Source organism: Oncorhynchus nerka, linkage group LG6, assembly GCF_034236695.1.
Source record: "Oncorhynchus nerka isolate Pitt River linkage group LG6, Oner_Uvic_2.0, whole genome shotgun sequence".
NCBI lineage: Eukaryota > Metazoa > Chordata > Actinopteri > Salmoniformes > Salmonidae > Oncorhynchus > Oncorhynchus nerka.
Window position 1 is genome coordinate 75,039,493 of NC_088401.1, and position 11,293 is coordinate 75,050,785.

The 11,293-nt window shown below is 50.4% G+C and overlaps 1 pseudogene; it reads right to left on the minus strand.

The window, feature by feature from the left end:
- Positions 1-5,839: 5,839 nt before the first annotated feature.
- Positions 5,840-6,563, minus strand: LOC115125431 (glyoxalase domain-containing protein 4-like; annotated as a pseudogene).
- Positions 6,564-11,293: the final 4,730 nt, after the last annotated feature.

Here is an 11,293-nt window from a genome sequence, read left to right on the forward strand (position 1 = left end):
TTGTTGGGCGGCCGGCCGTCACAAGACGCGAGAGGGGCAGACGAAGCGGCCACCTGTAGACGTGCACATCACCCATACACAATGACATACACAATGACATACACAATGACATACACAATGACATACACAATGACATACACAATGACATATACAATGACATACACAATGACATACACAATGACATACACAATGACATACACAATGACATATACAATGACATACACAATGACATACACAATGACATATACAATGACATACACAATGACATACACAATGACATACACAATGACATACACACTGACATACACACTGACATACACAATGACATACACACTGACATACACACTGAAAAGGGATGGGAGGAGGAGGGAGGACAGTGTAGGAGTGGAAAGGGATGAGAGGAGTAGGGAGGACAGTGTAGGAGTGGAGAAAGGGATGAGCGATGGAAGGAGGACAGTGTAGGAGTGGAGTGGGATGAGAGGAGGAGGGAGGACAGTGTAGGAGTTGAGAGAGGGATGAGCGACAGATGGAGGACAGTGCAGGAGTAGAGAGGGATGAGAGGAGGAGGGAGGACAGTGTAGGAGTGGAGAGAGGGATAAGAGGAGGAGGGAGGACAGTGTATGAGTGGAAAGGGATGAGAGGAGTAGGGAGGACAGTGTAGGAGTGGAAAGGGATGAGAGGAGTAGGGAGGACAGTGTAGGAGTGGAAAGAGGGATGAGAGGAGGAGGGAGGACAGTGTAGGAGTGGAGAGATGGATAAGAGGAGGAGGGAGGACAGTGTAGGAGTGGAGAGAGGGATGAGAGGAGGAGGGAGGACAGTGTATGAGTGGAAAGGGATGAGAGGAGTAGGCAGGACAGTGTAGGAGTGGAGAGAGGGATGAGAGAAGGAGGGAGGACAGTGTAGGAGTGGAAAGGGATGAGAGGAGGAGGGAGGACAGTGTATGAGTGGAAAGCGATGAGAGGAGTAGGGAGGACAGTGTAGGAGTGGAAAGGGATGAGAGGAGGAGGGAGGACAGTGTAGGAGTGGAGATAGGGATGAGAGGAGTACGGAGGACAGTTTAGGAGTGGGAAGAGGGATGAGAGGAGGAGGGAGGACAGTGTATGAGTGGAAAGGGATGAGAGGAGTAGGGAGGACAGTGTAGGAGTGGAAAGAGGGATGAGAGGAGGAGGGAGCACAGTGTAGGAGTGGAGAGATGGATAAGAGGAGGAGGGAGGACAGTGTAGGACTGGAGAGAGGGATGAGAGGAGGAGGGAGGACAGTGTAGGAGTGGAGATAGGGATGAGAGGAGGAGGGAGGACAGTGTAGGAGTGGAGATAGGGATGAGAGGAGGAGGGAGGACAGTGTAGGAGTTGAGAGAGGGATGAGCGACAGAAGGAGGACAGTGCAGGAGTAGAGAGGGATGAGAGGAGGAGGGAGGACAGTGTAGGAGTGGATAGGTATGAGAGGAGGAGGGAGGGCAGTGTAGGAGTGGATAGGTATGAGAGGAGGAGGGAGGACAGTGTAGGAGTGGATAGGTATGAGAGGAGGAGGGAGGACACTGTAGGAGTGGATAGGTATGAGAGGAGGAGGGAGGACAGTGTAGGAGTGGAGAGAGGGATTAGAGGAGGAGGGAGGACAGTGTAGGAGTGGAGAGGAATGAGAGGAGGATGGAGGACAGTGTAGGAGTAGTGCAGGACTGAGTTTGGGAAACGCTGGGTTATAGGTTAAAGGTCACAGTGTCAGCATCCATCCATCTTTCTCTCTATTGGGGACCGGGGGTGAGGGTTAGGTGAGTAAATTGTGTGATATTTAGTAATCAGAATAGAAGTCTGGTAGCAGCAGTTGTGATGTGTGTATGTGTGTGTGTGTGTGTGTGTGTGTGTGTGTGTGTGTGTGTGTGTGTGTGTGTGTGTGTGTGTGTGTGTGTGTCTGTGTGTGTATATGTCTGTGTGTGTATATGTCTGTGTGTGTGTGTGTATGTATGTGTGTGTATATGTCTGTGTGTATTTATGTCTGTGTATATATATATGTGTGTGTGTGTGTGTGTGTGTGTGTGTGTGTGTGTGTGTGTGTGTGTGTGTGTGTGTGTGTGTGTGTGTGTGTGTGTGTGTGTATGTGTCTGTCTGTGTGTGTGTGTGTGAGTGAGTGCATGTCTGCCAAAGTGTGGAGGATCAGAGCAGGTGGTCAGTCCCGTTCAAGTGTTCAGCAGTCTGACGGCTTGTGGATAGAACCTGTCTCTGAGCCTGTTGGTATCAGACCTCATGCTCCGATACCGTCTGATGGCTTGTAGATAGAAACTGTCTCTGAGCCTGTTGGTATCAGACCTCATGCTCCAATACCGTCTGATGGCTTGTAGAGAGAAACTGTTTCTGAGTCTGTTGGTATCAGACCACATGCTCCGATACCATCTGCCTGACGGTAAGGGAGTGAAGAGCTCGTGGCTGGGGTGTTTGGGGTCCTTGATGATGCTGCAGGCCTTCCTCAGGCACCGTTTTGAGGAGATGTCCTGGATGGGGGGGGGCACGGTCCCAGTGATATATTGGGCTGTCTTCACCACCCACTGGAAGGCCTTGGGGTAGTGCACGGAGCAATTACCATAAAAGGGGCCATGATGCAACTGGTCAGGACGCTCTCGATGGTGCAGCAGTAGTATTTGGAGAGGACTCGGGCTCTTCAGCTGTCTTAGGAAGTAGAGACGCTGTTATGCCCTCTTGACAGGAGTGGTGGTGTTGTTGGTCCATGTCAAGTCCTGTGTGATGTGGACGCCGAGGAACTTAATACAGCTGAATCTCTACTGCAGTCCTGTTGATGTGGATCAGGATATGTTCTCTCCTCTGAAGTCAACAATCCACTCCTTTGTTTTGCTGACGTTGAGGGAGAGGTAATTGTCCTGGCATTGTGGTTCACAATACCAGTTCACTTACCTCCTTAGTCGTCGTTGTTGATTATCAGGCCTATAACAGTGGTGTCGTCAGCAAACCTGATGATGGAGATGGTATCGTGCAAAGCCACGGAGTGAACAGGGAGTACAGCAGAGGGCTGAGGACACACCCCTGACGGGCCCCTGTGTTGAGTCAGTATAGAGGAGGTGTTGATGCCAATCCTCACAGCTGGTGGGTGGCCCGTCAGGAGGTCCAGGATCCAGTGGCAGAGGGTGGTGTCCAGACCCAGGGCTCTGAGATCGGTGTCGAACTTGGAGGGAACAACATTGTTGAATACTGAACTGTAGTCAATGAACAGCATTCTCACATGGCAGGTGTTCCTGTTGTCCAGATGTGTTAGGGCCAGGTGAATGGCGATGGAAATGACATCTTCTGTGGATCTGTTGGAGCGGTAGGCTAATTGGAGTGGGTCCAGTGTGCCTGGCATGCTGGCCTCGATGTGGGCCATGACCAGTCTCTCGAAGCGATGACCGAGGTGAGTGAGACGGGGCGATAGTCATTTGGACATCTTTGTTTTCTATGGCACTGGGACGAGGGTGGTTTCCTGGGAGCAGGTGGGCTGTGTGTGCAACAACACTGACTCTGACTCTGCAAATGTCAACATCCCCCCCACAGCCCTCTCCCCCTATTTTACAAACCAGGCTAAATAGTTATTCTGAGGACTGGCAGAGAATGGGAGGGAAACAGAGAGCAAGAGGCGCCTGAGTGCAGCAGCACCAGGTCTCTCATTACCGTAGTGAAGCAGTTCTCTCCATTCTCTCTTCCCTGTGGCCGGTCTCTCCTCTGCTCTTCTCTCGCTCTCCATCTGATCCATTACAGAGCGTGAGGGAGGTTTGGTCTCCTGTGAGGGTCAAAGAGGCAGAGACAGCGTAGTGTACAGGCTTTCTTCCTTCCTTTGTTTCTTAGTAAAATATCAATCTGATACGACTGTGAAGTACAGTACTGTAGTGTGTATCTCTGTTATGACTGTGGAGTACAGTACTGTAGTGTGTATCTCTGTTATGACTGTGGAGTACAGTACTGTAGTGTGTATCTCTGATACGACTTTAGAGTATTTTACTGGTGTGTGCTATCTCTGATATGACTGTGGAGTACAGTACTGTAGTGTGTAGAGAGAGATAGAGACAGAGAGAGATAGAGACAGAGAGAGATCAGAGAGAGCGAGGCAGAGATGGGAAAGAGAGCGAGAGAGACATGACAACTTATTGCCTACAGCTATGTAATCCCCTCAAATCTCCAGCGTGCAGCAGGTAAACGCTTAAAAATAAAGGTGCTATCTAGAACCTAAAAGGGTTCTTCGGCTGTCCCCATAGCAGAACCCTTTGAAGAACCCTTTTTGGTTCCAGGTTTTTAATTTTTAATTTATTTAACCTTTATTTAACCAGGCAAGTCAGTTAAGAACAAATTCTTATTTTCAATGACGGCCTAGGAACAGTGGGTTAACTGCCTGTTCAGGGGCAGAACGACAGATTTGTACCTTGTCAGCTCGGGGGTTTGAACTTGCAACCTTCCAGTTACTAGTCCAACGCTCTGTTGGACTAGTACTCACTAGGCTACCCTGCCGCCCCAGGTTAAACCTTTATGGGTTCCATGTAGTACCGTTTCAACAGGAAAGGAACCCAAAGGAGTTATACCTGGAACCAAAAATGGTTCCAACTGGAACCAAAAAGGATTATGCTATGGGGTCAGCCGAAGAACCCTTTTGGAACTCTTTGTTTGTAGGAGTGAAGGGGTCAGTGAATAACAGAGCGCTGGTTGATGTAATCCTTAATTAGCATGAGGAGAAAAAGAGAGGAATAAAGAAGAGAGTGGAGAATGAAGAGAGAATGGTCGTCATGGAGATGAGAAACAAGTGGAGGCGTCAGACGGCAGTTGGAATGTTCTGTATCCATTCAATCAAAATCAGTGTTGTTTCCAAGCTAGCCACCAAGAAACTGAAGCAATCAAGCAAATCACTATGTTGTGTGTCAATAAAGGAAGGGTATAGGCTATTTATGATCACTTCAAAGACCTGTCGAAAGAAGGTTACTCTCTCTTTCCCTCTCTATATTCTCTCTCTCTTCTCTTTATCTCTTCTCTGTCTCACTCAGTTGTGTGTGTTGTAAGTTGTTAGCTCATTATGAGTCAGTTAGACAAGAAGCTGGTATGAATACATGCTATTATATTCTTATCTTCTGTTAAAGGGAAGAAGAAAGGGGAGTAGAGAGAGGGAGAGAGACAGAACGAGAGGGAGAGAGAGAGGGAGAGAGAGAGAGAGAGAGAGAGAAAGGGAGACAGAAATAGAGAGAGAGAGTTTGAGTTTTAAAGAACCTTTATTGTGTCTGGGTGGGAACCCACAGCACAATGGACACTCAAACAACATAGCAAATCCCAGGGGTGTCCAGGCTAACCAAGCCTTCCCCAGGGGCCTCCAGGCTAACCAAGCCTTCCCCAGGGGCCTCCAGGCTAACCACACCTTCCCCAGGGGCCTCCAGGCTAACCAAACCTTCCCCAGGGGCCTCCAGGCTAACCAAAGCTTCCCCAGGGGCCTCCAGGCTAACCAAGCCTTCCCCAGGGGCCTCCAGGTTAACCAAACCTTCCCCAGGGGCCTCCAGGCTAACCAAACCTTCCCCAGAGGCCTCCAGGCTAACCAAGCCTTCCCCAGAGGCCTCCAGGCTAACCAAGCCTTCCCAGGGGCCTCCAGGCTAACCAAGCCTTCCCAGGGCCCTCCAGGCTAACCAAGCCTTCCCAGGGGCCTCCAGGCTAACCAAGCCTCCCCAGAGGCCTCCAGGCTAACCAAGCCTTCCCAGGGGCGTGCAGGCTAACCAAGCCTTCCCCAGGGGCGTGCAGGCTAACCAAGCCTTCCCAGGGGCCTCCAGGCTAACCAAGCCTTCCCAGGGGCGTGCAGGCTAACCAAGCCTTCCCCAGGGGCCTCCAGGCTAACCAAGCCTTCCCAGGGGCCTCCAGGCTAACCAAACCTTCCCCAGAGGCCTCCAGGCTAACCAAGCCTTCCCAGGGGCGTGCAGGCTAACTAAGACAGTAAAGATTTTATGGTTTCCTTTTGTCATCAAGTCTTCAAGATATGCCAACTGCTCACGTGAACAGGAGAACGCTACCCGCCCCGAAAGCTGTCCCATGATCTACTGTCCCAGCAATGTTGTGAAACTCTAGTTTACACTGAGTGTCTGTGAATCCCACCAGCACAGTCTTCTTCTCCTCATTGCTCTCTTTCACCTTCATCCCCAGAAGGGAGGAGCAGCGTATTGATTTCTGCAGCCAGACACACCTTCTGTACTGGATCATTTGGAGGCTGTTCTTTGTCCACTAGGTTGAAGTGATAACCTCCCAGGGCCTCAGCCAGATAGAGGCCCTTTCCAACCTCATTGAGTGGCCAACCAAGCTGCTTAGCATTGCTGACAGCCTGGCTAGACTGCAGAGTCAAACCGAAGAAGTCGTTGCCTAGGCGACATTCTCCCACTCCATAGTTGTAGATCAGTTCTGCCACAAAGTCATCATCCTCTGGCCCAAAGCAGACCATTGTCTTACTCCATTTCCATCATAGGGGCCCTTACAAGTTGTCTTACATCCTTCTTCAAATTCTTTGTGACGCTAAATTTTGCCAAGCACATCTCGGTTAAAGGTGGTCATTTTGCTTCTGTCACCCACTTCTCCTGATCCTCCTCAACTGATGCCACAGACCCATGACCTCCTTCAGCCACATCCGTCTCAACAGTCCCCACTTGCACTCCATCACTCATACCGGGTATCTCCTTCACTACCTGGGAGACAAGCTCCACCTGAACCCCTTCCTGTACCCCATCACTCGTACTGGGCATCTCCTCACCAGTCTGGGGAAATGGCTCATCAGATCCGTCCTTACCTCCTACAACAATATGTTTCTGCATAACAGACGTTATGTTCCCCTCTGGTACAAGCTGCAACTCAGTACCCTCAACATGGACAACTTGTTCCTCAGCAACAGGTGCTAGTGGCTGCTCTACCACTGTCGGCCCACCTCTCCTTACATCAGAGGGCCCAGAGGGCCGAGTCCCTCCCTGCTCCTTCTCCCTTTTCGGGCAGCATGTCGCTTATGGCCAACATCCCCACACTCAAAGCACCATTGACTCCCCGTACTAGCATAAGCCATATACAGTGGGTCAGAAGTTTACACACACTCAATTAGTATTTGGTAGCATTGCCTTTAAATTGTTGAACTTGGGTCAAAAGTTTCGGGTAGCCTTCCACCAGCTTTTAAGTTGGGTGAATTTTGGCCCATTCCTCCTGACAGAGCTGGTGTAACTGAGTCAGGTTTGTAGGCCTCCTTGCTCGCACACAATTTTTCAGTTCTGCCCACAAATTTTCTATAGAATTGAGGTCAGGGCTTTGTGATGGCCACTCCAATACCTTGACTTTGTTGTCCTTAAGCTATTTTGTTACAACTTTGGAAGTATGCTTGGGGTCATTGTCCATTTGGAAGACCCATTTGCGACCAAGCTTCAACTTCCTGACTGTTGTCTTTGAGGTGTTGCTTCCATATATCCACATAATTTTCCTCCCTCATGAAGCCATCTACTGTACATCCACAGGTAACCTCCAATTGCTCAACCATACGATCAACAGGACGCTCTTGTTTAAGACAAACCACTACCGCTTTTTTAATCCGCGACGCATAAGCAACATTCTCAAAGCCTAACTCCTCCTCAGTGATGGTAGCTTCAGTAACATACCTAAAGCCGTGCTGAAGTGACAGGGACGGCGTCCCCATGTGGGTCGCCATCCTCGCCAAAACCAGGGCGTAACGGGTCTCAGAGCAAAGCCGGTCATTGATTGGGTAATGAGCTGTGTAATGCAGATTCCAGAGTGTATGTCCACAGACAGGGCGTAACGAGTCTCAGAGCAAAGCCGGTCATTGATTGGGTAATGAGCTGTTTAATGCAGATTCCAGAGTGTATGTCCACAGACAGGGCGTAACGAGTCTCAGAGCAAAGCCGGTCATTGATTGGGTAATGAGCTGTTTAATGCAGATTCCAGAGTGTATGTCCACAGACAGGGCGTAACGAGTCTCAGAGCAAAGCCGGTCATTGATTGGGTAATGAGCTGTTTAATGCAGATTCCAGAGTGTATGTCCATGTTAGTGTTTTTGTGTGTGTGTGCATGGTCTGAATTTACCATCCTTTTAGGTAGGATACAATTAAAATTAGGCTTAGGGTTAGGGTTAGAATAAGGGTTATGGTTAGTGTTAGTGTTAGGAGTTAGGGCTAAATTGAGTTTTAGGGTTAGGGGTTTGGGGTTATGGTTAGGCGAGAGGGTTAATGTTAGGGTTAGAATTAGGTTAAACCAACGTGTCTGTGTGTGTGTGTGTGTGTGTGTGTGTGTGTGTGTGTCTCTAGGTTACTCTGTCTCTATTTCCCTCAGTGAATCCACACAAACGAATAAAATAGAAATCTTAGAAGGAAGCACACAGTCTGCCAAACACACACAGCACAATACATCATTACCTGACCTTCTACTGCGGACGCACACACTCTCTGACACACACACACACACACACACACACACACACACACACACACACACACACACACACACACACACACACACACACACACTGCGGGGTCAGCCTGCTCATTTGCATGACAAAGGCCTAGTTAATTATTTAGCAAGTCTTATTTGATCAATACGGAGGAGCTGTATCCCACTGCTGAGAGGATTCTTCTTTAAGCCTTCATTATTCATAAGAGCGAGATAAAGAGAGGAACGAGAGAGAGGAAGAGAGGAGAGAGAGAGGGAGGGAGAGAGAGAGAGGGAGCAACAACAAAGCCTGTCGGGATCTGTTTCATGTGTACTAAAAGTTTGTCCTGTTTCACTGCTGATTAATATTTTAGAGTCTGTTCAAACTTAGACGGCACCTTTGTTTTCTTTGGAGGTGAAATAGGGGGAAGGGTAAGGATGTGACACCGATGTAGGGGGAAGGGTGAGGGTGTGACACCGATGCGGTGTGTTGAGGGTCAAGGGGGTCGATGACCCATAGCTTTGCCGGTACTGTAGGAGAACAGTAACAGACAGAATGGTGTGAGTGTGTGTGTGCATGCATGTGTCTGTGTGTATGTGTGTGTGTGTGTGTGTGTGTGTGTGTGTGCGTGCGTGTGTGTTGTGTGTGTGTGTGTGTGTGTGTGTGTGTGTGTGTGTGTGTGTGTGTGTGTGTGTGTGTGTGTGTGTGTGCGTGCGTGTGTGTTCGTGTGTGTGTGTGTTTGTGTGTGTGTGTCTGTGTGTGTGTGTGTGTGTGTGTGTGTGTCTGTGTGTGTGCGCGTGTGTGTTCGTGTGTGTGCGTGTATCTGTGTGTGTGTGGCAGTTATTTACTGAGTCACTCTCCTTTTGAGTCTCCTCAATATCCTTTTTCACTCCTCCCGCTCTCCTCCTATCCTCTTCCTTCCCTCCTCCGTCCCTCCTTCTATCCTCCTATCCTCCTCCATCCCACCTCCTATCCTCCATCCATCCGCCTATCCTCCTCTATACCTCCTCCAATCCTCCATCCCTCCTCCTATCCTCCTCCTATCATCCTCCATCCCTCCTCCTATCATCCTCCATCCCTCCTCCTATCCTCCTCCTATCATCCTCCATCCCTCCTCCTATCATCCTCCATCCCTCCTCCTATCCTCCTCTATCCCTCCTCCTATCATCCCCCATCCCTCCTCCTATCCTCCTCTATCCCTCCTCCTATCATCCTCCATCCCTCCTCCTATCCTCCTCTATCCCTCCTCCTATCATCCTCCATCCCTCCATCACTCCTCCTATCATCCTCCATCACTCCTCCTATCCTCCTCTATCCCTCCTCCTATCATCCTCCAATCATCCTCCATCCCTCCTCCTATCATCCTCCATCCCTCCTCCTATCCTCCTCTATCCTCCTCCTCCTATCATCCTCCATCCCTCCTCCTATCCTCCTCTATCTCTACTCCTATCCTCCATCCCCTCCTCCTATCCTCCTTCATCCCTCCTCCTATCATCATCCATCCTCCTCCTATCTTTCTCCATCCTCCAATCCTCCATCCCCCTCCTCATATCCTCCTCCTCCTATCACCCTCCATCCATCCTCCTATCCTCCTCTATCTCTATACTCCTATCCTCCTCCATCCATCCTATCCTCCCTCCTATCCCTCCTCCTATCATCCCCATCCCTCCTCATATCCCTCCTCTACCCTCTTCTTCTCCTATCCTCCTCCATCCCTCCTCCTATCCATCCCCTCCATCCCTCCTATCATCCTCCATCCCTCCTCCTCCATCCTCCATCCCATCCTCCTCCTATCCTCCATCCCCTCCTCCTCCTATCCTCCATCCCTCCTCCTCCCTCCTCATCCTCCATCCATCCTCCTATCCTCCTCCATCCCTCCTCCTATCATCCTCCATCCATCCTCCTATCCTCCTCCATCCCTCCTCCTATCATCCTCCATCCCTCCTCCTATCCCCTCCATCCCTCCTCCTATCATCCTCCATCCATCCTCCTATCCTCCTACATCCCTCCTCCTATCATCCTCCATCCCTCCCTCCTCCTATCCTCCTCTATCTCTACTCCTATCCTCCATCCCTCCTCCTATCCTCCTTCATCCCTCCTCCTATCATCATCCATCCCTCCATCCCTCCTCCTATCATCCTCCTATCTTTCTCCATCCTCCAATCCTCCATCCCTCCTCCTATCATCCTCCATCACTCCTCCTATCCTCCTCCTCCTCATCCTCCATCCCTCCTCCTATCATCCTCCATCCCTCCTCCTATCATCCTCCATCCCTACTCCTATCCTCTATCCCCCTCCTCCTATCATCCCCCATCCCTCCTCATATCCTCCTCCTCTACCTCTACTCATATCCTCCTCCTATCCCCCTCCATCCCTCCTCCTCCTATCCTCCATCCCTCCTCCTATCATCCTCCATCCACCCTCCTATCCCTCCTCCCATCCTCCATCCCTCCTCCTATCCTCCTCCATCCCTCCCTCCTATCATCCTCCTCCATCCCTCCTCCTATCCCCCTCCATCCCTCCTCCTATCATCCTCCTCCATCCCTCCTCCTATCCTCCATCCCTCCTCCTATCCTCCATCCCTCCTCCTATCATCCTCCATCCCTCCTCCTATCCATCCCTCCTCCATCCCTCCTATCATCCCTCCATCCCTCCTATCATCCTCCTCCCTATCCATCCTCCTATCCTCCATCCCTCCTCCTATCTCCATCCTCCTCCATCATCCTCCATCCTCCTATCCCCCCTCCATCCCTCCTCCTATCATCCTCCATCCCTCCTCCTATCCTCCATCCCTCCTCCTATCCTCCATCCCTCCTCCTATCATCCTCCATCCCTCCTCCTATCCCCCTCCATCCCTCCTCCTATCACCCTCCATCCCTCC